We start from the raw sequence: 6,000 nt of genomic DNA, 5'->3' as shown, positions 1-6,000 counted from the left end.
TTCATAAAAGTTACGACAAATCAGTCAAAATGAATCTGTGGTGGTAAAAATCCCAAGAGTGGTTACTCTCAGGGGCAGTAACAGGAAGTGAGGGCCGAGGGGCTGTCTGAGATGCTCTTAAGATGATTCTCAAGCTCTGTGCATGCTACTTACATGGCTCTGTCTCTTTGGTGAAACGTCATTGAACTGTACTGCTATTTACTCAGTTTTTTGAATATATGTTACGCCTCAATAACAACCAGCAAGTGGTAGGTCCGACATTCAAATCCTGGCTATGTGACTAAATCTCTTAATATTCCCTTACATTATTAACTGGTTTTATATTCTGATCATGTCAGTCTTAGTGATCTGGGTACATTTTTCCATCATCTGTCCTCAGAACCATTAAAGATCGTCTCAATCTTTTCTTCTAAACAGTTCCCTGCGACATTCTCTTCACTGAAGCCCCTCTTTATTTTTTTCTTTCAGAACATTTTTGTTCTCACCAACTCAGAGAGCAGGCAGATTCCATCCTCATTGTTTTCTCTCCTGAAACTCAGAAGCAGGAAGGGTTTTGCCCCGCATGAAACGTTCCTCCTGCTAACAGGGACTTGAAATTTCCCATGCTGAGTCATCCTGGAAATGGCCCAGAGCACAGGGCTTTAACGTTCTCAGAAACTGTTTCACCTTCAGTTCATCAAACACGCTCAGATTCTAACATTTGGCGGGATGTACGGGGTGGATTTCCTCCTATTACTTTGAGCTCATAACTTTCCATTTAATTCTCCCAAGCATTTATCCTTTCACCTAACCATTTTCCTTGTGATCTAATTTTTTTTTCCTTAGATGATGAAGTCATCTAAGACCAGTTTCTCACATGTGGCCCAAACCGCAGCAAATCCCCAAGTGTACAGAGTTCCTCTTTAGTAATTTAAAATCAATTTTTCCCCCCAAAGTGTTCAGTTTTTAATATATTTTCACTGATCATCAATTGCTCCAAATTTTTTTTGTTTCTTTTTAGGGCCGCACATGCAGCATATAGAAGTTCCCAAGCTAGGCTTGGAGTGGGAGCTGCAGCTGCCGGCCTAAGCCACAGCCAAGCAACACCGGGTACTTAACCCACTGGGGGAGGCCAGGGATCAGACTTGCATCCTCATAGATACTGGTCAGATTCGTAACCCACTGAGCCACAAAGGGAATTCCCCAACAGTTCCAGTTTCTAAATGTGTATCACCTTACGATTTAAAAGAGTAACTTTATTTTCCCTCGAAGGAATTATAACTAAAAAAGAAAAACATCACCAAAATTCTTGGTAAACAAAATCACATATTTCTACCCCGCCCCATCTTCTATTGTATTATCCCACTGTATTATCCCACCAGTTCTCCGTTTGAAAGAAAATTTTCCAACCTCAGAATTTGCTGAGTCCGTTTTTCTGCTTGTTTGCCACCTTCCTACTGGTTTTGTTGTCAATAGTTATACTTGCCTCTCTGTCACTTTCTCAGAAAAGACATTCATTTCCCCACATCCTCTCAGTTTCTGCCAACCAGCTTCCTGCTCCCCTCTCCAAACTCTGCTGCTGGAAGTTATCCTGCCCCTGCCAAGTGAAGAAAGAGAGTGAAATCTCTCTCTCATTTACCTTTTAGAAAAACAATTGCACAGGAACTTAGAAAGACCCAAACATTGTTTTCTACATTTAACCAAAATCGTAAAATATACATCTTTTTATTTTTGCTTTGAGATGCACAGAATAAATGGATTTTCATGTAGGAAAAGTGAATGCACTGCAATGTTTTAAGAAAAAAAAAAAATCAAAATGTAGCTGGACCATGCATTGTGCAAGTCTTATGTGGGATCTTTCACTCTTGATCATCGGAAACTCTCATCTATGAGTCTCTTACATCTACTCCATCCTTTTTTTTTTTTCTAATTTTTTAGGGGTAGAATCGAAGCTGTAGCTGCCTGTCTATACCACAGTGACTGCAGTGCCAGATCCAAACTGCGTCTGTCACTTATACCACAGCTCACAGCAATGCCGGATCCCCTTCCCCCTGAGTGAGGCAAGGGATTGAACCTGCATCCTTACAGATGCTAGTCAGATTCTTTTCCACTGAGCCATGATGGGAACTCGTCTAGTCCATTCTTAAACACACATTCTAACTTTTTTTTTTTTGCCTTTTTTTTAGGGCCGCACCTGTGGCATATGGAAGTTTTCAGGCTAGGGCTCAAATCTTAGCTATAGCTGCAGGCCACAGCCACAGCCACAACCATGTCAGAACTAAGCCCCAGCTGCAGCTGACACCACAGCTCACAGCAACACAGGATCCTTAACCCACTGAGCGAGGCCAGGGATCAAACCCAAAACCTCATGGTTCCTAATGGGATTCATTTCCACTGAGCCACAACAAGAACTCCGTCTAGTCCATTCTTAAACACAGTCTAACTCACTCTTCCAAAATGTAGCTTCTTAAACCACTTTCTGTTCTGCACTTCACTCCTTATCCCATTTCTCAGGAAGCTTTGCTACAAATGTCATGGCCCAAATTATCATGTTGTTTCCTCTGATCATTACTCTCAGCAGATGTCCATTCCCTCGGTGAATCATCAAATATTTACCACAAATCTACCATGCACCCAGAACTGTTTTAGGTATTAGGGCTACAGATTTGCATAAGTCAGGAAAGAGTCATACTGATAAATATCAGAAAGTGATAAAGCTGAAAACAAGGAAGTTGATATAAGGGAATAGAAAGTTAAGGGGTGAAGAGACTGTCTTAGAAAATGTCCTCGAGAAGTGCACTTTCAAAGGAAAAGACCATGAGAGGAGTTCCCATCGTGGCTCCGTGGTTTTAGGGTGCAGCCCCCCAAAAAACAAGACAAGACATGAACAAGGAGAATTTACTGAAGTTAAGGATCAGATCAGGAAAGTCAAAAGTCTTGGTGCATTTCAGTCTGAGGAATAGAGGATGGTTCAGCAAGAGGAAGGCCCCAAGGAAGGATTAAGTTTGGTTTGTTCAAGGATCAACAAGGTTGGAGTGGTGTTGGGGGGAGGAGCTGGAGAGGAGCTTGGAGAGCTGACCAGGGTGGATAGTTTAGGTCCCTTGAGGCAGTGGCAAGGAGTTAGGGATTTAGTGGGCATTTATCTTCTGTATTTATTGGGAAATATATTTGGACTTCGTTCAGTTACTGGAAGACATTGGAAAGTCTTAAGCGGGAGAATGACTTGAACTGACTTGGATGTGTATTTTGGTCTCCCTGGCTGGGGTGTGGGAAGGTGGCTGTAGGGGCAGCAAGAAGGAAGGAAGACTCTTCAAGTCATCCTTATTCTCTCCTGGCCACACAGCCTTGCATGTTTCTCAGATGTGGCTCGTACCATCTTGGCAGCTCATACACTCCATCTTAGCAGCTCCCTCTCTGGCCACCTTCAGACCCAAGACCCTGCCATCCTCCTTCTGCCTCAACAGGACACCCCTCATCCAGTCTCTGCTACTGGGGAGCCAGTCACACCCTCAGAGGCAATGAATACTTGCAGGAATACAGTCTAAAGTCCCTGTTGTATCCCCCAAAATTCTACCAGGGCACTGGAATATTCTAGAAATTTTCACTTGATTTTTTTTTTACATTTCACATTCCTTGTTTTTCAGTGAGCCTAGAATTTCAAACTCTCCACAGTGTAAACCACTCAAGCTCATTAAGCATGCAGATAAATGGAATTTTGTCCTGGTGTCGCTTTTAGAAAAATTTCATGTGAAGCAAATGTTCATGCCTAAATTTCTGCATCAAACAATGTCAATGAGTTGCACAAACCCACTAAAAAATGGAGACATCATTAAGATATAAGAAAAAATATTGTATATAGTTTCTATTAAGTATTAAAATGTTATGAAAATGTAAAAAAAAAAATGGAGACATCAGTTCCTGAAAAGCCTTGGAATTGTGCCTTATCCATAGCTTGAAAAGGCGAGTGAGAATGTGACAGAAGCATTCCAATCGATTTTTGCACAGGTCAAAGAAAACCACGGTTTTTCAAACATCTTCAGACATCATGTCCCTTATTTATTTACAACGCCAGATATGCGCAGGCTTCTGGTGCTGGTGGAATGCAGCTGACCTCAAAGAAACATTTCTGGCTGTTCAGTTACACTTTGAAGTTGTTAAAATTTTCCAGAGCAAATATCCCACATCTCTGATAACACGAGGTACACTGTGTACAGCAAATGCACTGGGTTAAAACAGAGTCAAGCTCTTAGAAGCAAGATGATAGTTTTCAGTCATAAAAAATGACTCTTATTATCCTTACTGGATAAATGAAATAGGAAGTGGTGGGACGGGGGGAGGCTTTGAAAGCAGGATAAGGCTTCCTCATGACTTTCCTTGTGAACTGGGGCCTCAGATCGGCCTGCAGTGGACATCAGAGAGATTCACGTTACCCCAGTGTGATGCATAATGAAACACAATGCATAATTGTCAGTAAGTTCTTAGAACCTTCTCAGACCCAGGCTACCATGCAGAATGCATTACCTCAGGCTCCACAGGGTCACGCGGGAGGTAAGCAAGTGTTGGGCTGGGTAAATAGACATGATTGTGCCAAACGCCTATCGTTATAACAACCCTGGAGAAAAACTGGAATTCCATTTTGCTCAGCTGCTTTCCCAGCTCTGCTGGGAAAGAATAAATGGTCTTTGCAAACAGCACTGCTGAGCATGCAAATTTAGCTACTAATCTTACAGTCCGTCCACAGACTTGGCTGCAGAATTAACTTTGGAAGTAAAAGTTTTATCTTTTATTCTCACTTACCTGAAAATATTCCGGTGATATGAAAAATGCTTAACGAAATGTCACATTTACAAAAGAGAAGTAATGTCACAAAAGGTCCAATTATGTCACAGCTACATAACCAACAGAGACCCTGGCACTACAGGATGGAAGTGGGACGCTGCTTCTTATGAGACAAACGTCAAACTCTCCAACTTTAGGGACCGATGAGATGTCACTTTACAATCCCAAGGGTTGAAGTAACTCTAAGAATGACTCACACTGTGGAAGAGTGAGTGAAAACTATTTCCTGTTACTCTTGCCTGTTTTTTCAACTACAAGGGTAATCAGGGACTTAAAAAAAAAAAAAATTGTCATTTTCTGGAGTTTCCGTTATGGCGCAGCAGAAAAGAATCCGACTGATCCGACTGGTAACCATGAGGTTTCGGGTTTGATGGGATCTGGCATTGCTGTGGCTGTGGTGTAGACTAGCAGCTATAGCTCCAATTCAATCCCTAGCCTGGGAACCTCCATATGACGCAGGTGCAGCCCTCAAAAGCAAAAAAATAAAAAGTCATTTTCCAAAATGCCTAACATTTTTTCAGGAGTGGTTTCCAATTTTGCCCATGTATCAGTATAAAACTGTTGACACAGCTCCAGCTCTGGGAGCAGAAGGCATAAGTATGGCCTTAACTCGCCAATCACCAGCTGACTATGTGACCAAAGGCCTCAGCTAATGGCCCAATTTAAGATCGTTCTCCTGACCCCTCATCGCCCTGCATGCATTCACATTCTCTTTCTTTCCTCCACAGCACTTAATAAAACTTTTAATTGTTTTCATTTTCATTTTCTTTTTTTTTTTGACTTCTTGATTTATTAGAAAAAAACAAGAATGGCACAACAATTTTAGGAAATTAAAAGTTTCCTTTAACATTGCATCAACTTCTAGATTTCTTTTCATTTTCTTATTTATTTATTTATTGTCTCTACCACCAATACAGAAATTATCTAAGGACAGAAAACAAATCTGTCTTAACTTTCTATTTCCCAAGACCTAGCACTTGTCTGACACAAAATAAAAATGTCATAAATATCTATTGAATGAATGAGTGAATGTCTTCAAATTTACTTTTCTCAACTGTGAATTGAGGGGACTATTATCACCTTCAGAAGATTTTTTTTTTTTCCTTTTGCTTTTTAGGGCCACACTATCTGCATATGGAAGTTCCCAGGGCTGCACTCTTTGCATGTGGAAGTTCCCACACT

The sequence above is a fragment of the Sus scrofa genome, chromosome 11, assembly GCF_000003025.6.
Source record: "Sus scrofa isolate TJ Tabasco breed Duroc chromosome 11, Sscrofa11.1, whole genome shotgun sequence".
In the NCBI taxonomy this organism is placed as follows: Eukaryota; Metazoa; Chordata; class Mammalia; order Artiodactyla; family Suidae; genus Sus; species Sus scrofa.
The sequence above is the reverse complement of the archived record's forward strand: the minus strand, read 5'-3'. Positions refer to the sequence as shown.